We start from the raw sequence: 26,372 nt of genomic DNA, 5'->3' as shown, positions 1-26,372 counted from the left end.
TTTATTATCAATTGCTTGACCTTCTGCCATAATCTCCTAAGAACCATCTCCTTGCTCCTACTTTTACTTTTTTCAAGTCTACTTTCTACACTTCAGCCAAAGCGATCCTGCTACAGTGCAAATTTTACCAGATGACTCCAGGGCTCAAGTTCTTCTATAGCAGCTCCATGGCCCACAAGGGAGCGTCCAGGAGCATGGTAAGGAACTGCAGGGCAGGCCCTTGGCAGTATCAAACCACAAGGGGATCAAGTCTTTCCTCTGCTAGTTCTTTCGAACCTTCTCATTTGATTCAGAAGAAAGTCTCCACTCCCTGCTGCTGTCCCAAGCTCTAACACTCCAGGTCTTCAGAGAGACTTTCATAGGCAGCAGTATCTGGCTAAAATTTTTTGTTCTCACTGTATTTACTTTAAAAGTTATCTTGTGTGTATGGCAAGGAATATTGATTTTCCACCTTAAGAGAGTGAGATAACATTTCCTTTTAAAATAAATTTAAGTTCGAACATGAGCAGATTCAAACACTATGTAAATAACAGGTCAGGTATTAAGAGGCCATGGTTATACTGTAAAGATGGTAAGCAATGAATTAAGTTTGGCAAAGACTGCCCTATAGCATAAAATTCAAGTTTCTTTGTATGATTGTGATGATTTCAAAGCAAGTTTGCAAACTGATATTCCTCTTCTTGAACCAGAAAGGCCCCTCTACCTCAAGGAACAGAAGGTGGCCCATGTGAGAGTGCTTAACTTCAAGGCCAGGTTAGATAAAGGCCACGCAACCTCCACCAGCCTCTCTGGGGCACTGACTTTCAAGTCCTGAGCCACCCTATAAGAGGTCCAGCGATCCCTGAGCCCACCATGCTAGAGTGACGCCAGGGAATAATGATGGAGGGTCAGGGGAAGATGGAGTGAGAGCAACAGAGCAGAGGAGCCTCAACTGCTTGAATTTTCCCAGCTCAGGCACCACACATGGGGGGAGTCAGTCTTCTGAAGACTTCAGCACCAGCCACCGTCTGTCTTCAGCACCAGCCACCGTCTCTACATGAGAAGACCCCAAGCAAGACCCCCAAAACCATGAAAGGTAATAATAAAATCGTTGTTGTTTAAACACCCAATATGTTTGGGTGATCTGGTGTGCCATGGCAGACCCAGCCCTTCAAGGCCTAGTTCCTGAGACCTGCCTCGACAGTCTCATCTTGACACTGCTCATCCTGCCCTACTATGCACAGCCAAAATGACCAACCGGTAGTTATGTGCACATAACTTTGCACATATTGCTCCACTCCTCTCTGTCTTTGCATATGCTGATCCTCTACCTGGAATGCCCTTCCTTTGGCTTGGCCACTTAAAAAATAACTCTTCATGGCGGTCAAAAGGAACAAACTTAAAAAAAAGAATCTATTTATCCTTCAAAATCTGAATCAGCATTAGTTCCTCTGTGAAACCTTGCCCTTCATCCTCTTCCCGCTCTTCCCACCAGGGACTTAACGAACCCTTTCCTCCTGGTACCACAGATACAGCGACATAAATGACACTACAGTGTATTGACCTTTTCCGTGCCTCAGCCCCTGAACTACTAAGCTCCTTAAGGACTTAAGGGTAGGGACTGTACATACATATGCAGCCAGTCGACAGGGGCCTAATGAGTGTCTGCCGGTCTGAAGTAGTTTTTCCTGCTTCCTTACTTAGCCTATTCCCGCTAAAAACATTTCCGTCTAAGCTCCTGGCTGACAAGAACAGAAATGAAGCCACGTCGATGCTGCTCTCCTGTATCTTTCAAACCCTAACTTCTCTGGTTGCAGGATTTGACTTCCTCTGGCCCTTGAATAAGGCTTTCTCTTCTGGGTTCACAACCCTTAGGAGCAGCAACCCTTGGCTAACCCAGCCCTGAAAGGTGACTTTTAAAATACAATTAAGTGGGACCTACTAGTTTAGTAATCGGGACATAAATAATTATTCCTCTTCCTTCTCTCAGCTCAAAAATCTTCCTTAATCTTCTAAGCAGCCACGTTTCTTCTCACTTCTTCCTGCTGCTCCCCTTGCCCAGAGTCACACCTTTCCTGGGTCTTGTCCTAACATCCCTTCAGACTTTGGCCCTTGAGCCTCCTCAGCACCAAACACGCATTTGCCTCTCTGCTCCCACCTCAGCCAGGCTGAGCTCATTTCACCAAGTACAATGTAAGAGCGAAGCTTTCATGTCACATTACTTAGGTCTAGTGTGTCAAATATAATTGCACAGAGGATTCACTGCAAAGTTCTTCAGAAGGGGAGTGATGCAATTATCCCCAAACCTCAAGAAAAGGAATCCAGCTGCATTGTGTAAGGATAATAGAAAACAAACAAAAACCACGACTGGCAATCAGAAGACCTGGGCACAATTCCTTGATCTTGATCTGCCTCTTTCACTAAAGACCTTTATATTCCAAAAAATTAAATATGGGTAGCCTCACTCACGAAAACACTGAAGTAAACAGACATTTACCAATTTTATATAAAGAGCTGATTTAGGGGCGCCTGAGTGGCTCAGTTGGTTAAGCAACTGCCTTCAGCTCAGGTCATGATCCTGGAGTCCCTGGATCGAGTCCCGCATCGGGCTCCCTGCTCGGCGAGGAGCCTGCTTCTCCTTCTAACCCTCCCCCCTCTCATGTACCCTCTCTCTCTCTCTCATTCTCGCTCTCTCAAATAAATAAATAAATCTTTGGGGGGAAAAAAAAGAGCTGATTTAATAGGAGAAAGGTTATTTTTAGGTTTATTATCAATAAAATTTAATTCCTACCTCAATCCTTAGTACAAACTTAATTACAGCTTAATTGGAACCATAAAAACACTAGAAAAAAATCAATGAGTTGTATAATTCTGACGAGTGAAGAAAATTCTTCCAAGCATGACACAATATTCAATTCAAAAGTCATTAAGGGGAGAAAAAACAAGCCCTCAAGGAAAATATCATACATTTGCCTAAAGAAAAATTTAAAACACGTGAAAGGCAAATAATTAGCAAAAAAAAAAGTCAAAAATTAAAAATAAACTGGGGGGAAAAAGATCAGCAACTTACACTAATGTAAACACATATGTAAAAGCTCTTACTAAATCTATAAGAAAAAATAATGACCAAACAGAAAAGCAAACAAAGTATTTGAAACAAAAATTCACAAAAGAATAAGCAGAACTGCCAGTGAGCGTAAAAGGTGTTCAATTCACTAAGAAATCCTGGGGCGCCTGGGTGGCTCAGTCGGTTAAGCATCTGCCTTTGGCTCAGGTCAGGGTCTCAGGGTCCCGGGATTGAGCCCCACGTCTGCTTCTCCCTCTCCCTCTGCCACTCCCCCTGCTTGTGCGCTGTCAAATGAATTAATAAAATCTTAAAAAAAAGAAAGAAATCCTAAATAAAGTAACAATAAGAAATCCTTTTCACCTATCAGATTGGCAAAGATTTGTAACAGCCCTGTTGGCAAAGGTGCAGGAGAAACCTTTACATACTGTTGATGAGAATTACATTGATGCAACTTCTCTGGGAAGTGGTCTGGCAAAGTTTACTAATATTTTAAGTGAGTATACCTTTGATCAGCAAATCTTCCCTTCTAGGAATTTTGCCAAAGGTAGAACAAGTACTACAATGCTCGGGCAAAGACAGCTGTAGACGGCTGGCTACTGTGGCCCAGCCCTGCTCAGGACAGGAGAAGCTGGAAATGTGAGTGTCCATCAGTGGGGGCTGGGTTAAATAAAGTATGCTACACCCACCTGAAGAAACCCAATGCTGCTGTGAAAAAGTAATGCACTGACAAGGAACAATAGCCGAGGTAAATGACCAAGTGAAAACATTTTCAGGCGAGTATAATCTTTTTTTTTCATTTTGTGATTATGGCAAAATATATATAAAGTCTGCCATTTTATGCATTTTTGAGTTTACAATTCAGTGCCATTAATTACATTCACAATGTTGTGCAGTCATCACCACAACCTATTTCTGACACTTTTTCATCACTCTAACAGAAACTCTGTAACCATCATTATGCAATGGCTCCCCATTCTCCCCTCTCCCCAGACTCTTGGGAAACCTCTAGTTTATTTTCTGTCTCTGGGAATCGCCAACTACAGATATTGCATATAAGCAGAATCATCCAGTATCCTGTCCTTTTGTATCTGGTGTATTTCACTTGGCACAATGTTTTTGAGGTTCATCCACATTGTAGCAGGTATCAGAACTTCACCCATTTTTATGGCTGAATAATAGTCCATTGTGTGCATATACCGCATTTTGTTTCTTCATTCATCAGTGGGTGAACACTCCGGTTCTTTCCACCTTTTGGCTACTGTGAATAATGCTATGAATATTGGCATATAAGTATCTGAGTCCCTGTTTTCAATTTTGGGGGTTTTCTACCTAGAAGTGGAATTGCTGGGTCATACGGTAAGTTTTAGCTTTTGAATTTGGCTCTCCAACAGCTGTACCATTTACATTCCCACCAACAGTGTGTGAGGGTCCTAATTTTTCCACATCCTTGCCAATACTTTTTGTTTTCCAGCTTCGATTAGACTATACTCTTTTTTTGTAAAAATAAAATAAATGTTTATATAAATGTATTGTAGGGGGAAAAATCCACTGTTACCCAACTGTGAACAATGATTATACTCCTGGGGCATTGGTTTATAGGAGAGGTTCATATTCCAACATATATTTTCCTATTGTGTAAAAGTTTATAGAACAAATATATTACTTTTGTTATTAAAAAAGAAAAAAATCTTAAAAATTAGCCTGAGACAGTTTCATGCGATGCTTACTAATCTGAAATTGCAACACATTACAGTTCTTGTGAAATGCTTACAGAAAGGCCCTGAATCCAAAGTGCAATGACCGGCATCCCTGTCCTAGCTCTGCCACCTCTCTGGGTGCTCTGTTTTCTCACCTCTAAACTCTGACGCACTTGGGACGGGACCAGAGTTCCCAACCACAATGCCAAGAATGGGTTACAGCTGTGCAGACAAAGCGACTCCTTCAAGCCGCAGGGCAGCACTGGGGCTCAGCACTACCAGGAGCCTCCTCCTATTATCCCAAATTGCTTACCAAAATGATCATTTCCTGTGTGTGCAGGGCTATGAAAAAGGTTGGGCAGTGCTAGGTCAGGTAACCTTTCATATCTCTTCCCACACTGAAACAGAATTCTACAGCTGTGCTGAACTAATGAGTGAAGCAAAGAAAAGGGGAGCCCCAGGAGAGCCTCCTCCAAGGAGAGAAGCAAGCACAGACAGTGTTGCAGGAAGTAAGAACGCCCAGGAAGAGAGGGCAGCTTATGTTTATTCACGCAAGCATATCACCGGAAGCCACGGGTCCTGAACTAGATAGCAAGGAGGCAGTGCCAGAAGCACCCCAAAGATACCTGCTTGGGCAGCAGACAAGTAGAACACCTGACCTCTCTGGGAAGAGGCACTGAGGCCTGGATAAGTGAAAGCCAAGTGAAATCCTCTCTTCCAGGTGTTCTCAGCCTATCAGCTGCCAACTGTGGACTTTGCCCTGGAAATTCAACTCCTGGGCTAAAGAGATAATCTCCCAGGCATGTCCTGTGTAAACCTGGTTAATCAACAGAACAACACTCGGTGCTCAGCCTGCCTGCAGTCCCTGAAACAGTCCTGCCAACCAGGGGGTGTGCTAAAGGGCAGGTGGGAGCTTATCCTGACATAAATGTCATCTATCCTAATAGAACCAAGTGCCCAGGATGGGCATTTTCCAAGAAGTCAAACAACTGTTTAGAGACGAGCACTCAGCTGGAAACCTCATCCGGAAGTGATATGGATATCGTGAGAAGAGTCACTGCAACCGAGGGCGCAAGCCTTTACCAGGCTTTGTTGACATTATGGTGGTAAGCCACCCAAGAGATTCTAAAGTATAGACATGAAATTCTAGGTCACGGAAAGAAGGCATATGGATTACATCTGACCCTCACACCCTCATTTGAATCGCAGTGGCTGAGACTCTTACGCAGTGGTTCCCAACCACCAGCAGCACTTAGAAACTTGTTAAAAATGCACATTCTCAGGCCCCACTTCAGACCTACTGAATTGGAAACTAGCTCTCAGGTGAATTGGGGCCCACTCAAGTCTGAAAACCTGAAACCTGGAGTTCAGACCCTCCAGAATTCCCTCATACTCTGCCTTAAATGAACTGTGAGAGACTGGAATACTACCCCACTAGCTACACCTGGTAACAGAAGTTTTCTCCCCACTCCCCCCCATTCTATCTTCCACATGGTCTCACAGGTTTCTTTTCTACCAACCAAATCCAATTGTGTTCCTTCCCTATTTTCAAAAGAAGGACTCCCCAGTGCCTAGAAGGGTCAAGCCCTTTAAGATCTGGCCGAAGCAATCTTCTCAGCCACACCTCTAATTCATCTGTATGTCCCCACTCATGGTAGGGACCTGCTCATGGTAGGTGACGATCTCATGTCTGCTCAGTGAATCAATGCTGAAGATAAAAACACTGTCTAAAGGAATCTTTCCTAACCACATATCTTTTCCTTCAGAAGCAAAGTAGTTACTAAAACAGACAGGGACAGGGGAGACAGGAAAGCCGAATCCCATTACAAAAGAAAATTCCTCTGTGTGTCAAGAATCTATGCTAAAATGAAATTCAATCTTACGCTGCTCTGCCCTTCACAAACTATTCTGTCTAAGCTGGCTGACAAGGCTGAACACAGATCTCATGAACACCGAGGAATAAGAGTTTATAAACAGCCACACATTTTCATTTCAGAATCCTGACCCTTGATTTACAGAATCCAAACAGGATCAATCCCTCAAAAAAGAAGTAGCCACCAATAGAAACTACTCAATGTTCAATTTCCAGCAAGTGAAAGTTGTGGCCTGATAAATTTCTTTCCTCAAACATTTCCAATAAACTTTGAGACTCTAAAGGAGACCTATAAACTAGCATAGTTCATTTACAAATGCTAGTTTATTGAAAATTAAATTTTCCAAAAACAAATTCTATCTTCTTACTATAAAACAGAAGGAATCGTAATCTAAGACATCTGACTACTTGTGGAATATTGTTCATGAGAAAGACCATCACTCTTCCTACCCAAAGAGATGTGATTCAGATTATCTGTTTCCAAGTCTTGCCACCTACCCCACCCTCCCTGGTTTTTGATTTGGACTGGCATTCTTCATATTTAACCAGGTACTCCTTTCAGGAAAGCTGAAAAGAACTCATTCAAATCCACAAACATCCAAAATCTATCCTAGTTCCCAATGGATATAAGAACATGACTAAACAACACATAAATCAGGGGGAAAATGCACCTGAAATCTTTTAGGTAACTAAGAGGAGGTACATTTGGTGTACCAATCAGAGTGGAGGCATAAAAGGGGCACATGCTTTGGAATCATACAGACTTAGATGTGGATTTTAAGCAAGTTAGCCACTCTGAGTTCCTCATCTGCAGACATCAGAGCATCAACAAATTCACTCAAAGGTTATTGTGAGAATTTACTCAAATGATGCAAGTGGAAATGCCTGGTCTAATACAATGCCAGGAATACAGAAAGCATTCTCTATTGATACACCACAAACCTAAAAGCTACAGCAATTTTTAAAACATATATTGCCTGATCCCAAGAATTCCACTTCTTTTAGCTAATTAGCTATGCCTATCCCCACTCCACTTCTTTTAGCTAATTAGCTATGCCTATCCCCACTCCAGATCCCCTCTATTTCCCCATATTCTTTTTCTTGATTCTTCTCTATCAAATTCAGTGTTCCTCTTAGCCAATCATCCCTCTCACATTTTGACATCTTATCCCTAGTTGTGCCACAGGCCTAGAATGTATGCCCCCCACGTTGGTTCTCCAGACTCCTTCCCATGGCCAAACGGCTGTACCTGGCCTAGCCTCCACCAACATCTTACATCCTTATAACCAGTGGCTCCTTATATTCTAACAATGATGACTTCTTCATGTTCTTTCAACATGCCAAGCTCTTTCCTACCTCAGGGGCTTTGCCCCTACTGTTCCCTCCTCCAGAAATGTACGTTCCCCAAACGTGCATATTCACAGCTGCTTCTTGTGCTTGAACTTGCAGCTCAAATGTCAAATGTCACATTCTCAGAAACACTTTCTCTAACTTTTCTTTTAATAGCTTTCAAGTTCCTATTACTCTCCCTCTTTTATATCACCACGAATTCTTTCATAGCTCCTATCACTATCTTTAGCTCATTTATTGATTTGTTTACTTGTTTACTGACTGCTACCCCCAAATACTTTAAGTTCCATGACACACGGACTTTGCTATCTTAGTTATCTCCACATCCCCAGTATATAGAACAGTGCCTAGACCAGAATGAGTACTCAATGATTATGTATTGAATGAATGAATGAATGAATGAATGAATAAAAAGTTTCTAAAAAGAGATGCAGAGTTTCACACACACACCCACACCCTGCTTCTCTGCGTGGTAGCAGAAGGTGGGATCTGAAGGAAAGAATGTAAAGTAAAAAGAGAAAGGCTATTGTAAATAACGCCACTATAAACCACAGGGGTGTGAATATCTTTTCAAATTATTGTTTTTGTATCCTTTGGGTAAATGCCCAGTAGCGGAATTACTGGATCATATGGTATTTCTATTTTTAATTTTTTGAGGAACCTCCATACTGTTTTCCACAGTGCTTGTACTGATTTACAACAGCCAAGATATGAAAGTGTCCATCAACAGATGAATGGATAGGGGCACCTGGGTGGCTCAGTCGATTAAGCATCTGCCTTCAGCTCAGGTCATGATCCCAGGATCCTGGGATGGAGCCCCACGTCAGGCTCCCTACTCAGTGGAGAGTCTGCTTCTCCCTCTCCCCACCTACCACTCGTGCTCTCTTTCTCTCTCTCAAATAAATAAATAAAATATTTTTTAAAAAATAAATAACAATTTAAAAAATAGATGAACGGATAAAGACAATAAAGACATGGTACACACACACACACACACACACACACCCTGGAATATTACTCAGCCATAAAGAAGAATGAGACCTTGGCATCTGGGACAGCTTGAATAGACCTAGAGGATATTATGCTATGTGAAATAAGTCAGAGAAAGACAAATAACATACGATTTCACTTATACGTGGAATATTCAAAACAAAACACAAACAAACATACAACAACAACAAGAAACAAAGTCTTAAATACAGAGACCAAACTGATGGTTGCCAGAGGGCGGTCAAGTGGGAGTATGGGTGAAATAGATGAAGGGAATTAAGAGGCACAAATTTCCAGTTACAAAATATATACATCACAGAGATAAAAAGTACAGCATAGGGAATATAATCACTAATATTATAATAATGTTGTATGGTAACAGATGGTGACTAACGTCATGGGGAGCACTGAGCAATGTACAGAGTTGTCGAATCACTATGTTGTACACCTGAAACTAATATAATACTCTATGTTAACTATACTTCGATTAATTACTTAAATTTTTAAGGCTGAGGAGAAATAAACTCTTGGGGAACACGAACAGTCATCCAACTCCCCTGGTGACAAAACATTAACTGCTCTCAGGGGCTGGGATGATGTCACAGATGTTACAGTCTCCATGGCTTGCTCCCACCCCCAACCCCGCTGACTTTTTCTTATTGTGGTAAATACACATAACTCTATGGTATCCTCCTTTAGTTTCTACAATTTCCCAGGGCTCAACTTATTTGAGCAAGCTATGTAGACATCTGACCTTGGGTATTCTTCTGGCAAAAAGAAGCCTGGATAGCATGGCTTTTGAAATCCACCTGGGGGTCGCCTGGGTGGCTCAGTTGGTTAAGCGTCTGCCTTTGGCTCAGGTCATGATCCCGGGGTCCTGGGATTGAGCCCTGCATCAGCCTGCTTCTCCCTCTGCCTCTGCCCTCTCCCTGCTTGTGCGCTCTCTCTCTCTCTTTCAGTCACTTGCTCTCTCGCTCAAATAAATAAATAAAATCTTTTTTAAAAAGCTTTTCTATTTCTATTTGATGAGCTTTAAATAAGACAAACATCCCCAGTTGTTCCTCACTGTTTTCTTTTTAACCTGATCCCTGCCACTTCCCTTCGGGCATTTCCTCAGAGTTCAACCTGCTGCCCTTCTTACCACCAGACTCCTCCCAGCCAGCTCTCCCAGCACAAATGAGCAGTAACTCACTCCTGGGCAGCAGTGAGGGCTCCAACCCAGAGACACGGAGACCCGGAAAGGACAGTGCTGCCCACACCACTTCAAAAACAGCAATTTAGCTGGCAGTCTTTCCATGGGCGTCTGAACCCAGACGGGTAAGTGAATCAGGGGGTTAGAGGGAGGCAAAGAAAATAAAAAATTTCAGTGCTCTCTTTCCTTCCTAGATTCCAAAGCCTCAATTCTCTAAACACAGCGGCTGAGTTAGTCAAGTCACAGACTGCCAACCAAGGTCACTGCCATTGCCAAGTTCATCTCAGCTGTCCCAGGTATTTTCTCACATACTCAAGCACCACACTTATTTACAGTTGCTGGGGTCGGTTAGGTTCTTTAGTTTCCTTTCCCTATTTGCATCCACTTTGCCAAGAGACAGAGTACTGTACATGCCCACATGGGTCTGATCTTCTTTTCCTCAGATCTTTACGAATGAGTGTAAATACCTAAGTGCGGCTTCTATACCATGTGGTCTTTGCCTCTTTTAGTCGCTCCTTCAGAACACACAGTAGGTCAAAAACTGCTAATCAACTAAATGGGGTGAAGGATTCTGTTACAACTTTGTGCCAAGAAAACCGACCTCCAATAAGGAGTGCCGGGCATGGTTTTGGCAGCCATAAGGACCATCAAGGCTGAGCTTCTCCCCACAGTACAGGGAGCTACTGTAGGGTCAGAGCTCCCTCCTACAGAAGTAAAACTGCAGAAGAAATAAAATGTTTGAGCCTAATCTGCAGAGTGTGGTCTTCTGAAGCAAAAGGAACCTTAAATTATAAACAGCCTGACTCAAAGGGAAAATCTGTGAAGCACCTACTCCCAGGAACTCCCCATTCTGCCCTAGGCCTGCCTGGGTTCAGTAGGCCCATAAATTGGCACTGTTGATATGACCTTTCCAGGATATATTTCAACAAGAGATAACAACAAAGCTCAGAGCTTTGGTAGCACTCAGAGGAGATTTGAGGGACTTAAAACATGCTGCTAAGTTTGGCAGCAAAAGTTCCTGTTTCTTGCAATTGGAAAAGGAAATCTCTTTATAATTACACTTGTAGATAAGATACACCAGCTACTCATGCTACTCATTCTAGTTAGGAACAGATTAGAACCACCTCATCTCAATCCACCACTCCTCTGAGATTGATCTGAGTGATCACTGTGGGGGCAAGTCTCACCTGGGGCTGGGAAGTCAATGTCCCTCTTGGGAAGATAATGTGCCAGGAGCTTCTCCATAGGGCTTACTGTCGTAGCCACTATCACTTGCCCAGAAATACCACTCTTCATTACCTAGCTCCGTCTCTGAGTTTACACTCTCCCTCAGCCCACTTCCTATCTTGTTCTTTTACCCAGGGTTCTGCCATGTCCCTAACTCCAGTGCCATATAATGTAAGTTACTCATCAGAGACGGTCCTTTCAACCTACATGCTCTTTTAGCTCAGATTCCCTTTCTGGTTTATACATGTCTTTGCAAAAGCAAAGTACAAGAGCTACGATCTATGTACTGTTTACAGGACACTTATTACTGCTCTGCTGATACTCGATGTCTGCCCAAGACAGGAAGGAAGGGGGTATTGCCCCAATTTCTCAGAAGAACAAACCAGACAGACCAGCCACTTGGAAACACACTCTGCTTGGCTTACAAGGGAATAAGAAATATAACAGGCATTGCTCACATTTCATTCAACATCAGATAACGAGGTACTATCCTAAGCACGTGATACTTAGGCCTTACCACAACACTATGGAATAGTACTCACAGTTTCACAGCAAAGGAACTGGGGCATGGACAGGCTACACAATTTACCCAAGACCTCAAAGGGAGTAAGCAGCAGAGCCAGAATATGAACCCCAACTGTCTGACCCCAGAGCCCAGGCTCTAAGCATCACTCTTTCGTTAGACGGCTCTTCTCCTAACACACGAATTTGTCGTTGAGCACCACTGACTCACTTCAAACTCTAAGGGAGAGAGAGGGTCAGCCAGGAAACACTGCCATTTTTCTCCACAGAGAGAAGGAAACAGTGACGGCAGTATTTATTCACAGGGCTGATCTGAGTCTATACAGCACGACAAATAAGTACCCTCAACATCTGTCGACCAAAATTTTCCCATCGGCACTGAGTGAAACCCACCTCCTTTCTTACTAACCTGGTAGACTTTCTGACTGGCCAAAGGCTGGAGACTCTTCGCAAGCTGTTACAACCAAGCCCCGTGCATCTGAGAACAAGATCCCAAGCTCCAAGTTACAAGAACCAAGTCAAACGCTTCCTAGAGTCCAGCTGATGGGATTTTTTAAAAAAGCTACTGAAATGTTGTTAAAGCATAAACTATATATGTTGGCCACTTTGGGGAGATAAAATGTATAAAATATTATACTTAATTTTATAGAACTTCAGGGAATCTGTTGGAAAGATAAGATACATGCACTTAAGAATCAAGTCAGAATGTCAATGAAAACACTCAATCTAAACCTTCCACTTTCTAGAAGAGGAAACCGAAGTCTAGAGAAGCCAAGGTTACTTCCCCAAGGTCATCGGTCAAGTCACTGATAGAGCCAGGACTAACACTCAGATCTGCTGACTACATGACCAGGGCTCTTTATATTGCTGTATGGAGGCAGAGGAACTCACAGGAGGGAGAGATCTCGAACAACAATCGCAGCAACAGTTACCAAGAGCATATCTGTGCCAGCAACTAAGCGAAGTGCTTTATATAAATTCATTTAACCCTTGCGACAAACCTTTGAGGTAACATTACTCCCAATTACCAGATGCAGACACTAAGACACTAAGTCCTTTTTCCATTGATTTTTAAAAATTAATTTAACAGGGGGGGCACCTGGGTGGCTCAGTTGGTTAAGTGTCTGCCTTCAGCTCAGGTCATGATCCCAGGGTCCTGGGATCGAGCCCCGCATAGGGCTCCCTGCTCAGCGAGGAGTCTGCTTCTCCCTCTCCCTGCCGCCCCCCCCAACTCATGCTCTCTCTCTCTCTCAAATAAATAAATAAAATCTTAAATAAATAGAATCCGATTTGACTTTCCTGTGTTGTAATCCCAACCTGATTAAGAGATGCCAGCCTTACTCTTCAAAATGCTGCTTTAAGTTGATGATGATAATAAGGGAAAGCATTGCACATTTGCTAGGTGCCAGGCTGGGCTGAGAGCTTTCCATGTATCATTTCATTCAATCCTCAGCACAACTCTCACAAGCTAAGTACTGTTATTATATCCATTTTACAGATACCTCACAGAAAACAGAGGCTCAGGGAGATTAAACAACTTGCCCAAGGTCACACAGCTAGTAACTGTAATGCCAGATTCTAAACCTAGGCATGTGAGACCCACAAGCGCCAGCTCTTCACCACTGCACCTCACGGCATTGAGATGCTCACCGTAAGTGCAAATGGTTCGTTCCACCACACACGCACTGAGGATCAAGAGTCACTGATAGCTGAACAAACACAGGTTGATTCATTTGAAAGCAATCTATAAAACTCGGTTGTCAGAACTGCATAAGGGAGCCTGTGTTCCAAGATACAAGTGAGCACACCAAAATTCACTTCCTCGAACAAGGCTGAAGAGTTCTGAAAACTAGCTGACTATATAGTTTTCTTTCCAATTTTCCTCTTTCTTTTTTCCTATCCCCCACACCTGATGTTGACACTCTCAGAGAAGCTTCGACAGAGACCTAGAACCCTCTCCCTCCTATCTCTAGTCCTTTTTAGTTGGCTCTCTTCCATCATTCAAACAGTGCTTTATATCAGAGTCTAAAAATTGGACGTTCCGCCTTCTTCCCAGCCTGAAGCATGAGATGGTCATTAACCCTACCTGCAAAACCCTAACTTCAGCTGGCCTATGTTTCTTCTCTCTTAATCACAGAGACAGGCTCACTTTGGGGAGGAAATAACTACGATACAATACCTAGTGACAACATCAAGTTCACACTTGATACTATTTAGACCCTCCCCAGCTCTTGGCCCAGACCCTCCATATTCACTGACGAAATGGGTGGACAGACCAAGAGGGCACATTGGCGCCAGAGATGCCTCCAAGCCCAGGAGCAAATGAACAGGGTGTCAACCACAATGCCAGCCTCCCTGTTATTAGGACCTACACAACACGGTCCCCTTGGGTCCCCTGGGGGCAGGCCAACCTTCTGCTAAATTGTGAAGGCCTCCTAGAGCAGCCCAGCTACTGCCTTCTATCTCCCATGCTGTTCCTCAGAACTACCTTCCTCCCCTGCCCCAGTCCCCTTGCCCAGAGCTTCTCTCCTGTTTCCTCCTCGGCTCCCATAACCCCCTGTTCATCTCATTTTCCCAAGGATCAAACAGTCCTTCATTTGATGTACTGCTTCCTATTAGTCCACCTCCAGCTCACCTACAAAGCCCTTCAGTGACAAGTCACGCACAAGAAGAGTCTGCATCTTTGAGAAATGGGCAGTTTCATGACAAACCCTTAGAAACGGGTCAGCTTTGGTTAAGGTATCATACTCTAATTGCATATAATTCACCCTTTATAGAGACAGTACAATCTAACACACAGGCAGTTTTTAGATGAGAAGAATACTGATAATTTTGACAGTATATTAGAGCCAAAAATAATAAGAGAAGGGATCTTTGGAGAAATCCTACAATAAGGTAGTCTAGGCTCATTTAACATCCTCCTCTCCCCTCAACACACATACACATAGGAGAGTTTTCTAGGTCTTACAGGGGGGTTTTCTATCAGGCAATACTCCGTGGCATGTTCCCTAAGACAGATGCACCCAGTATTTCACCACACCCACCTACTGAGATAGATGCACACAGTGCCTCCTCCCCAGAAAAAAATAGATGCTCAGACTCTCCCTCCCCACCCCCAGGAGAAGGCGCTCACTAATGCAAGTTCTCCCTCAGGCTTTATAGAGAAATCTCTGCAGACTATGCCAGACGGTAATTTTTTTTTCCTCTTTCATGCCCTCCTGGCCCCTTCTCCACTTTCCATGGTTCTTCTAACTCAAAGAACTCAATTATCTGCCGGCAGATTTCCCCTTCCCCTCCCCCTGTCCACCCTAAACACCCTCTTCTCCCAAGCTAACGTAGAGGACCAGAAGGGAGGCCAAGCCAACACTCTGCAAGGCTGATGCCTGTACTCCTCCAGGCTCAGATACGCATTCCCTGTGCTTGGCTGCCTCAGCAAACTCTCTTGGGCCCAACACTAGAAATCAGGAGACTCCAGGACAGTGACACATAGGAGACAAGAGAAACAACAGGAAGACATGCTCTTCAGTCTCTCCCCCCCCGCTGCCTGCCTGCAGAGAGGTGCTCTGGCAGTCCCTGACTCAGACCCTCCCACCACCCTCAGGTGCCCAGTGGTGCCCCCCAAAGTAGTTCTTAGAATCAGATTAGGTAGGAAATGGAGCACAGCCTCTCTTACTCCTGGGCCAGCAGTGTGGCCATGATACCTGGAGTCTGGGGTGCCCCTGCAAACTTTATACCCAAGCCCTCCATTCCAGGGATAGGGCAGAGACAGCGGAATTCAGGATGCCCTAGGCCTGTCCTCCAAGGCATTTCAAAGTTTCAACTTCCTTGGATAACTGATTATTCTAATTTTAGAGAGAGGGAGCCCAGTGGGAGAGTGTGCAGGAAGGGGTGTAGAGGAAGGGGGAGAGAGGGAGTGAGAACAGGAATGTTACTTTTTAATCCTTAAAGAACACAGAGGGATCCATCCAACGTGTGACTCAGCTCTGGGAAGCTGGACTGAGGAGGAGTGGGGAACAGCTGCAGCCCCAACCTAAGCTATGGACAAAGTTGCCATCAGGCCTTAGAGGCTTGCTGGGCTGTGATTCGCCTGGGAAGGTGGCTCTGTTGTTCAACAACAAATCTGCCTCTTTAGGGTCTTCCCAGGGGTTTCCTCCCAGAGCCCAGGGCATGGTAGGCAGCTTCCCTGTCCTACGACAGAAGCTGGGGCTGCAGGTGGGGTGCCAGGTCCCTCCCTGTGTTCCCACCAAGCATGCCATGAGCCGTACACACTCCCTGAGATCAGATCCGGGTGTCCTTGCCTGGAGTCTCCCCACCCCTGCTATTCTGTTCCTTGGCACAGTCCCACTGCATATCAAGAATCTCTGCCCTTGAAATTCCCACTTCCTCATTTCTTTCTTTCTTTCTTGTTTCCCTCTAAGCTGTAGTCACACAGGTTCCTGAAAGCTGCCCAGCCCCCAAGGAGCCTTTCAGAGCGCTAACTCTTCCTGCCAGTTAGACGCTGCCTTTCAAACCCAGAACAGGAGAAAGGCCTCTCTGCCCACTCAAAACAGTTTCCCCAGCAGAGCCCAGCAGAATGAGGGAACCAAACCTGACAACCAGAAGCCTCTCTTCCAGCTACTGAAATTTATGACACCATAACTGCCAGGTAGCTAGCTGTGGGACACTGGAAAAGCAAAGGGTCTGCTGGAATCCCTCTCTTCTGTACTAAACACATGAATCAGGTGACCTAAGGGAAAGAAAGTTTCATCTCTGAAGGATCATTTATGAGGCTCAAAGCCTACAGTGAACATCACTCTATTTCCCAACCCAAAGAAAGCACTATTTGTTTCCTTTAATATCTTAAAGGACTTTTTAAAGGTTTTCCTCATTTTTATTTGTAAATGCACAAAAGAAAAGGGCACTTTATAAACTGGGAAACCAGAACAGAGGGGCAAAATGACTATACAGAATAGAGTGGGGTCATCCTTCAACATCTTACATTATAGAGGACTTGACTTACTTAGAATTACTTTCATGAAAATGATCTCATTTTTGTTCTTCCCAAAAGACCTGTTGAAGTAGTTATATCATTATCTTCCATCTCACAGCTAATAACTCCGAAGGTCACAGAGGTTAATGGTCTTGCCGATAGCCACCTTGATGGCAAGTAGCAGAATCTGACCATGGACTCAAGTCTACTAACCCCAAATCCGGTGTTCATTCTGATTTACCAAAAGAATGATCATCGCTAGCCCTCTTCACATATCGGGGCTGGGGGGAGGTGAGCCCCAACCACAGCCACTTGAGCAGAGGAGAACTGAGATTCTGGATTTGCATTGCCTCTTCCTCACATCCCCCAAATTTAATCCCAACCAATAGTGCAATGCCATATCCCCCCAACAAAACAGAGGTTTCTACCAAGCAGAGGATCACTGGAGTGTACTAAAAGGAGGCATCACTTTAACAGTGGCCCATCTGAGGTGCAGGGCCACGGAGTTCACCCTTGTGGACCCTTAGGCCACAATACTGGTGCATACATGTACACATTCACGGAGCCCAAATTGGGGACATGGTCAGTGCTTTTATTGGCAAGCTGACCCGAAGTTAATCAGAAGGCCCCCTCATTGTCTGCCAGAATACAAAAGACATTCTGTTCAGAAAGTTCAAGAAGAAAAACCAAAGAGCCAGGACAGCAGCTGTTCCCTCATCCCACAGAGAAACCAAAGGCATCCACAATGTTCCCTGAGGCCCAGGAGTAAGTTTGAGATACAACATGCCTGAAGCGGAAGCACATCTCCTGATGGGTCCCCACTGCAGGGAGTGTCTGCTGCATGAATCTTCCAAATCAGATTACTAACAACCTAGCTACCCCCATCACCTATAAAGTGCCTTTCTGGAAGGGTTTCTTCTGCTAGGCCACACTGAGCTCACCACACACCAGTCCTCTAGGTCAGAACAAGTTTTACCAAAGCATACGACAAACAGAAGAGGAGTGCACAGCATGGACAGTGCATGCCCTGAGACTGGGTTAAAATATTAACCCAAAGTATCCATCTGGCACAACCACAATACCTCGTGTCTCCACGAGCAAGCTAGCTCTTAGCGGCCACCACTGAGAGCTCACTTGGAGATACCTGTATAGGAAACCTCTTCACAGGCCCCCCAACCCAAAATACACACACACCTGCCAGCCTCCACCCCATATACTTTTTAGGAAAGCCTGTGATGGGCTTTATTAACGCAGGAGAACAACATGCTTCTTTCCAAGTTACCTGGGAGAGAGACCGAGAGTGTGATTCCCAGCTCAGATATCCCTAAGACGGTCCCTCTGTCCTAAGAACTGCTCCAGAGACTGGGAACTCACCACAGGCCCCTAGCTGAGTTAACTGGCTTTTTCTTTTTTTTCGTTACAGGTCAGACATAGCAGCACCAAGAGACAAAACAGACAGTGTTCACTAGAACAAACCACGCCACTCAAAAGACACTGGAGTTTCCGTGTAGGAACCTCAAACACAATACTGGAGTGATGATAACTTGCTTTTTCTATATAAAACACTCTTTCTGTAACATATCCTAAGCCTTTGTGCTAAATAAAAGATGATGATTTCTACAGAAAGTCTAAACACCTCAGGTTCAGCAAGAGTGAGATCAGCTAGATTTGCAAAGTCAAGAAAATTGGCTGTTTCCCTCCTTCTTAAGCTAATAGAATCCAACTGTTGAAGCATGACATCATTCCTGAGCCCCAAACCCCGAGCAGAGAGTACAGACATTTGCCTGCCTCCCAGAAAACAGCCCAAGACTATGGCCAGGAAAGGAGAAAAAACAATCCAAGCCGGAGCTGACCTTACCTGAAAGTCCCGGTGCTTTCCTGCCCACTCCATTCTCGGCAGAGTTTGGCTCACACCACAGTCTGTAAGGGAGCCCAGGGCCCCAAAATCCACTCGCTTAAGCTCCGATACCTGCTGCGAGCTTCCCACAGCTCCTTCCTCTGACCTTTCGTGGAGTTCCTTCCAGCCAAATGAGCAGAGCACTTCTAGCTGGCCAGGCCAGTTGTCATGGAGACCCTGTTCTCGCCAGCCAGCATGCTCCTGTGCTCGCGCTTGCTCGCTCTCTCTCACTCGCTCTCTCTCTCTCTCCCTCTGTCTCCTCTCTCCTCTCCCCCTCCACCCCCCTTCTCTCCCGCTCTCAGTTCTGGGAGGCTTCCACAAAACAGCACTGTCTTTTGATCAGCTCGGGTTCTGCACACATTCCACTCCTCCTACCTCCCTTCCAGTCAAACAAGGGCTCTGGGCAGCTCCTGGGAACTTGCTTCAACAGCTCAGATGGGAGAAGGGAAAGACAGTGAGTGGACTTGTTTTCCTCCCCTCCAGTGTCTCATTTTTTTTTAATTTGGAGGAATCCTGGCCAGAGAGGAGGGAGCTAGCTGGAGCACTTGGGAGGGGAAGCAAGCCTTTCCTCTGGGTCCCAGAGTGCGGGTAGGAGGACCCAGACGCATTGCCTTGACTTGTTTGTGCACTTGGGATTTTCCGGGCAGCACTTGAGGCGGAAATGCATTCACATCCCAGGAGCTCGCCTGGACTGGCCTCTCTGCTTACCTTGCTGCCTGCCCAGGTTGTGGTGATCGCTTTAACCAGTGCAGGGACTCATGGTACTATTGCTGGTGCCCAAGCAGTCTCTCATCTTCCTGCAATGGAGAGGAAAGACACTAGGTCAGGACCAGTAAGAGTCCTGGGCAAGTCCAGAGTCACAGCCCAAGCAACAGACATGACACAAACACAGCCTCATCGCTCTGCCCTGCTCAGGGCCTGCAGCTAACGCCCCGGCTGTCTGTGAGCTGCTGCGACAGCCAGGAATACTGCCACTCCTGTTCAAGAGCTAGCACGGTGCCTGGGACACGGCAGGCCCTCTCAATTCAACCCCCCATGTACATTTCTGCTTTGTGACCTTCTTTTATATGCACTATTCTGTCTGATCCTCAAACCATTTGAAATTCACTGGACAATATTATTACCATTTTATAGATTGGAAAACCAAGGCTCAGAGAGACCCAATGTTTAGTCCACAGTTACACAGCTCGTGAGTTAGGCAGTTGAAGAACTAGGAGATTAGGCCACTGTCTTCCAGTCCAGGGCACTTTCCACTAAAGTACACTACCATCTGATCCTAAGAACTAACAACTTTTTTTTTTAAGATTTTACTTATTTGGGGGCGCCTGGGTGGCTCAGTTGGTTAAGCGACTGCCTTCGGCTCAGGTCATGATCCTGGAGTCCCTGGATCGAGTCCCACATCGGGCTCCCTGCTCGGCGGGGAGTCTGCTTCTCCCTCTGACCCTCCCCCCTCTCATGCTCTCTCTGTCTCTCATTCTCTCTCTCAAATAAATAAATAAAATCTTTAAAAAAAAAAAAAAGATTTTACTTATTTGACAGAGAGACACAGCGAGAGAGGGAACACACGCAGGGAAGTGGGAGAGGGAGAAGCAGGCTCCCCGTGGAGCAGGGAGCCCGATGCGGGGCTCAATCCCTGGACCCCGGGATCATGACCTGAGCTGAAGGCAGACGCTTAACGACTGAGCCACCCGGGCACCACACTAACAACTTTTTTGATAGCCAGTATTGAGATACAAAGCTGAGTTCCCAGGGGAAGGTAGAGAAATCTTTCAGTCATCGTGTGTGAGACCTGACTACCATCCAGTTGGCCTGAAGACTCTATGATAGCATCTATGAGACGTGGAAGGTAATGTGCACAGATTAGAGCGAAAAGTCCTGCCCCAAAGCTATAAATTACCTTACACTTTTCCCAAGTACCCTCATAAATCTTGGCTTATCTGTTCAACACAACTGACCTAAAAGTTAGGACTGGTATTATCATACTAATTTAACAGATCAAAGAAAATCTCAAAGAGAGGTCAAATGACTTGCCCCAGCTCACAGAAGCAGAAAATAACAGACCTAGATACAGCCTTTCAGCTCTCCTGTGTGTATTAAGCAGAGTAGCTGTAGAAGCAACCATGGAGCAGGGGTCAGAAGACCCTGGAAGTGTCTGGCTCTACCACTAACTAACCTCCCAGTTTCCACCTATGAAACCTACCCCATGGGCAACTGACAGGCTGGGATGGGCATAAAAAGAGATGATGTGTGGGAAAGCATTCTCCTTAAATTGGGCACTGAGCTAAGAACTTCATTCATCTCAGTTGTTTTTTACCATGTACAAACAAACAAAAAGCCAGGGCAGTTGGTATCTCTCCCAGAGGAGGACACTGGGGCTCAAGGAAGACATTTTTCAACGCTGCTTCCTAAAACAGTGCCAGAGAGGTCCTGATGGAATCTTTAATGCAGCAATTCCTTGCAGAATCCTTGTGTTTTTATTAACCTCTGATATATCACAAAATTCTCAAAACAAGATTTTAATTGACTTAAGCTTAAAAGGTAAATATTAAAAAAAAAAAAAAAAAAAAAAAGGTAACTACATGTCAGGAGCCAAAGTAGGAAAAGCATCAAGAAAATGCAACAGGAAATAACGGGACGGTATAAACCCTAAGTGGTGGTGGGCCCTATTGCTGTAGTGAAGCCATCAGAGCTTCAAAGGGGGCAGGGACCAATCTCCCACTACAGATGCCCAACCTGAGCCAAACACCACCTCAGGAATCCCTCAAAGGCCCTAGTGTCCCACGTCTGCAAAAGAAGACAGGATGAAATGGCAAGTGCAACACCATCAGGTCCCAAAACTTCTCCCTCTTCCCATTCCCCACAGGCATCCCTCTGTTCTCCTTCTCACTCTGAAAATGCACATTCCACTTCCCAGTAGCCATACTGAAAAAGAAGAGATGATGCCCATTCACTTCCACAAGATAATACTCACAGTTACAATATTAGCACCAACTAACATTTACTGAGCACCTCCCATATGGCAGGCATTCTTCAAAGCACTATGAGGGGCCAGGGGCCGGGGCCGGGGCTGAGTACTGAAGCGGCTACAAGTCTAGTCTCTAAAGTAATCCAGACTTCAAAAAGCCCTCCAGACTGGGCACAAAATGCAGGCCATGCTCCCCCTAGTGGCACCCTGGAGTTCACAGAGATTCTTTAGAGCCTTGTCCTCAGGGGGAAGGGAGACAGTAAGGGCCCCATGATAGAAGAACCAGAACCCCTGCTTGGGTGCTGCTGCAGGTATAAGCTCTTTGAACTAGGCAGGGCAAGAGGACAGCTGCATACCTCCGCTGCCTAGGCAAGGCTGGATTCAGATCAACCCTACTTGACCTCTCCCAAATGACAGGGCTTTATGGGGTCTAAGATCTGTTGAAAGGCACGCATACAATCTTGTGCCAGAAATCTGGGAGACACCCTTGCGTCTTCCTGCCTCTCTCTCCCCATATCCAATCCATTTGCCAATTCCAAATAATTCTATTTCCAAAATGTGTCTATCCATTTTTCCGCCCTCCACTGCCACCTCAGTCCCTTCCCTTGATTACTGAAAATCCTCCTGGATTGCCCCAGCTTCCACTCTTATCCCCCCAGCTCCATTCTCCATGCAGCTGTCTGATGGACATCCGATCCTGTCATTTCCTGCTTGATGCACTTCAATGGCTTCCCACTGCACTTGAGATACAATCTGAATTCTTACCAGGACCTAGAAGGCCCTGCTTGATCCTTGTCCAGCCTCCTCTCAGCGCACTTCCTGCCCTCCACCTCTGTGTGCTAGCCACACAGGCCTTCTTTTAATTCCCCCCAAAGGGCCAGATTTTTCCCAAGCTATTCCCCTTGGCCTGGGACACCCCCACCCCCACCCCCGCCCCCAGTCTGCCTAATTGGCTCTTACCTTGCCTCAACTTGCCTCTCACCTCCTCAGAGAAGTCCTCCATGATCCTCCAATCGAAATGAGGATTTATCCTTCATAGCACTCGCCATAATCTCCAACCAAAATACATTTCCCTTTTCTTAAGGCCAATTTTCCCTGATGAGCTCCTTGGGGCAGGAACCTTGACTGTTTTGCCACCATACTCCCTGCATCTAGGATAGGGTCCAGCTCCCAGCTGGCACTCAGAAGTTTCTGCTGAATGAGTGCAAAGAACCCATTTTGTCTTGTCCTGCAGGAAGAAGAAACTTAGAACAGCTATCTCATGCCACTCATTGTTTCTTTTCATAGACTTACAAACTATAATTACATCTCCTCTCCTCATGTGCCTTGCCTGTGGGCTCGACCAAAAATTCCTGTAAAGTCTCCCTGTGGTTTATTTCCCAGAAATTTCCTCATAAGGTCACTCTTCTAGGGATGCGCTCCAGGGTTTTGTGGCCTCTCCCATTTACCCACTACAGGCACTCCTCCACCAGCGTCACTGCCAAACCGAGCGGGGTGCAGGAATGGCCCAACTCCCACAGATGAGAAGGATCTCTCAGGTCAGCTCCATTCAGGGACAGTAACATTTTTCTCTTACCTCCATTGTGCAGGTCACTGTGCTTATGAAAAATACATTTTTCCTTTAAAAAGTCATCTTATGGGCGCCTGGGTGGCTCAGTTGGTTAAGCAACTGCCTTCGGCTCAGGTCATGATCCTGGAGTCCCGGGATCGAGTCCCGCATCGGGGCTCCCTGCTCAGCGGGGGGTCTGCTTCTGCCTCTGACCCTCCCCCCTCTCATGTGCTCCCTGTCTCTCTCATTCTCTCTGTCTCAAATAAATAAATAAAATCTTTAAATAAATAAATAAATAAAATTAAAAGTCATCTTATGTTTTATAATTTAACTGCGCCCTGACTCTCCCACCACTCCCTCCCCACTGCTCATGCTGTTACCTTTATCGGAGGACCTCCTCCTCCCCAACAAGCAAAATCTTACAAGGCCCAACTCAGTGATCACCTCCCCTGTGAAATATTTCTTGATCTCTTATCAGAATCTGTCTGCTCTGCAATCCCACAGCAGTTTGAAGATGGCTTTATCATGGTATTCATAGCACTTTATCACTGTCACTCATATTCGTAAGGTCATGAGCCCCATAAGGTCTACTAACTTTATTATTTCATTCACAGTGGGCAATCTATTAATGTGTGTGGGATAAATCAATCTTTGAAAAAGACTTTTAAAAGCAAAAACAGAAGCTGTACCCTCCATAAGATGAGTGAATCTGAGTGCAAAACTTATACAGAAACCTAAAAACACAGGAGCAGAGTAAATCTTTTAAAGTCACTCCTTACTTTGGGATCAAAGGAATTCAAGAAAAGTAAGCTGTTGTTTTGATATTACCTGTTGGATCCCAGAAGGCCTAAGAGATGCAGTGTAACTTCAGCCGCCTCTGGGAACTGAGCTCCCAGTTGCCACCAGACTGTGGAGTCCAGCCACCTCTGCACAGGGGGCATCTAGTTCTGCCCAAGTAGTGGAGGAATCCGGAATGTGTCCTGCCTGGTTCTGCACTGGGCTCTGGCTGCCGTGTGAGCAGGCAGGTTTACACAAGAGCCCTTTAGGAAATGCAGGAGTAGAGAAGGATTTGGTCGACTGGAGCCCAGGTCCTGGTTGCCAGGGTGGTGAGATCTTGAGCAAGTCCCTGCCCCCCTCAGGGCCTCTGCTTTTCCCTGCACGTAACAAGAGGGCTGCTGGGCTGCTGGGCTGTTGGAACTAGCTGTTCTCTAAGGGTCCTTACAACTTGAATGTTCTGTCCCAATCACCTAGTCCCACTGATTTCAGGAAGACTTCCTGTTTCAGAGGCTCCAGAGTCTCCTCCAAGACTTTCAGCAGAGCCCCTGGCCTGGGGCTTTGGGAGTCCTCTGCCTGGGACCAGACAGAAGACCAGCCCCATAAAAGGCAGCCTCTTCTGGAGGAGAAGATGGGAGATTCAGACTTCTTGCCTAAAGAAGGCTGAAAAGAGAAGAAAGATGCCAAACACAGGATGCGGAAATTTGGAAATGACCTGGGAAGTGCCTTGGAAGGAAACTGAGCCTCTGCCAGGGACTCACTCCTTAGCCAACGGTCTGAGACAAAGCCGCTTTTACAAAGCAGAGGAATTGGCAATATCTAAGTTCTCCTGGAAGATAATGTGCCTACTTCCAATCAAGCAGTCTCCTCATGGGCTCTACAGCACCTGCGAATCAACAAAACAGCTGTCTCCGTCCAGATGGCAATGCCAGCCTTCTCCTGCTTCTGTCAGGAGCCATATCCAGCAGGACCTCCAGTGCGCCGGCCACTGCTACACATACTCTGCTTCTGCTTGCACAGATGAAAGGGCCGTGCTGTGCTCAAGTCCTGGCATTTTATGAGAGGAAATTCTCTGGGGTCCTTACTCCTGACCTAATCCCACCTGCCTCCCACCCAACACTAAGGCTCTGAACTAAAAGAGTGTGGGATTCAGCCTGTAACTATCCTGGATCCCACTGCCCTGTGACGAAGCAGCTCTTGGACATCTTCGTGCTGGGTTGAGCACACTCTCCTTTGGTCTGTCAGCCTCCCAGCCCTAGTTCACCTCTACTCAGTTCACAACTCTCAATATGAAACTCAAAATTCAGATCCCCAGGGCACAAGATACTCAGTGGCTTGATCCAATCTCTTGGAGTATCTGTCACAATGCTTCCTAGAATCTCTCAAATCCACAGACCACTGACTACTGTCCCTTGTTAAGTCTGAGCATTTTAACACTGGGCCATAGAAACACAGCCTGGGGCCAGGAAAGACCGGACTGAGGAGGCAATATTCCAGACCCCTTCTAAAAGCACCATTTTACCTTTCCAGAATGGGCTTCTCATGCTTACTTGCCTTAGAACTCTGAGCTCAATCAAGACCTTAAACCTGTCACGACCAAAGCTTGATGATAGGGGAGGTAGAGCACTAAGTGGGGGGAAAGGAGATGGGGGAATAAGAAGAATGTGGACTCAAATGGCTTTTCCATGATATAACCAAAAAAATACCTTGAGCCTGAATGAAAAAGTACTCCTCAGAATAAGATCTGGGCAAATATGTGGGAGATGTGGGCCCAGACTGTGTCACCTCCTCCATGCCATCTCCCCTGATTTTCCCTGCCTGGACTGGATTCTCTACCCATAGTCCTTATAACTCATTGAAACAGTCTACTACTCCATTGTTAGCCATGCTCACTGCCTTGTATTTTAGTGTACAAGGCTTATTCAACTTAATTCTCCTACTAGCCTATAAGCCTATAATATTCTTTAGGGCAAGAACTATGTCTTAACTCTGAATTCTAGTTTAGGACTCTGTACCAAGCACAGTTAATACATTTTTAATATATGAACTAATGAAACCAACCAACTAATCAATCTAATTAATAAGGGATCAATAATATCACCACAAAACTTAACCGTTTGGTGCTTAGCACCTCAGAGTGGTCCAGGGTTCCCAAGGTATGACGTGTACAGAAGATGATTTATTATAAGTGGTATATGGACAAACATTTTAAAAATGTTAAATACTTTTATATTTATCTTAATGTTCATAAGAAAAAAACATAACCAGCTATTAACCCCATTTTCACTGATCTCATTGATTAGACCAATGCTAAAGAAGGT

The 26,372-nt window shown here is 45.4% G+C and overlaps 1 protein-coding gene across 6 annotated transcripts in view; it reads right to left on the bottom strand.

Annotated features, from left to right (window-relative positions):
- Positions 1 to 26,372, bottom strand: part of DENND2B (DENN domain containing 2B) — a 149,959-nt gene that overhangs the window by 83,431 nt on the left and 40,156 nt on the right. For 3 of the 6 annotated variants that reach the window (XM_034995458.1, XM_034995462.1, XM_034995463.1), the window contains exon 1: positions 18,725 to 19,310. The exons of 1 other annotated variant lie outside the window; for it this stretch is intronic. The gene's annotated coding sequence lies outside the window, so the exon portion shown is untranslated. Of the gene's footprint in view, positions 1 to 18,724; positions 19,311 to 19,471; positions 19,561 to 26,372 lie in introns of those variants that run through there. 2 more of the 6 variants (XM_034995459.1, XM_034995460.1) reach the window with 1 other exon arrangement.

Source organism: Mirounga leonina, unplaced genomic scaffold, assembly GCF_011800145.1.
Source record: "Mirounga leonina isolate KUSES-001 unplaced genomic scaffold, KU_Mleo_1.0 Mir_92, whole genome shotgun sequence".
NCBI classification, from domain to species: Eukaryota; Metazoa; Chordata; class Mammalia; order Carnivora; family Phocidae; genus Mirounga; species Mirounga leonina.
Note: the sequence above shows the minus strand (reverse complement) of the source record. Positions and strands in the feature narration are given on the sequence as shown.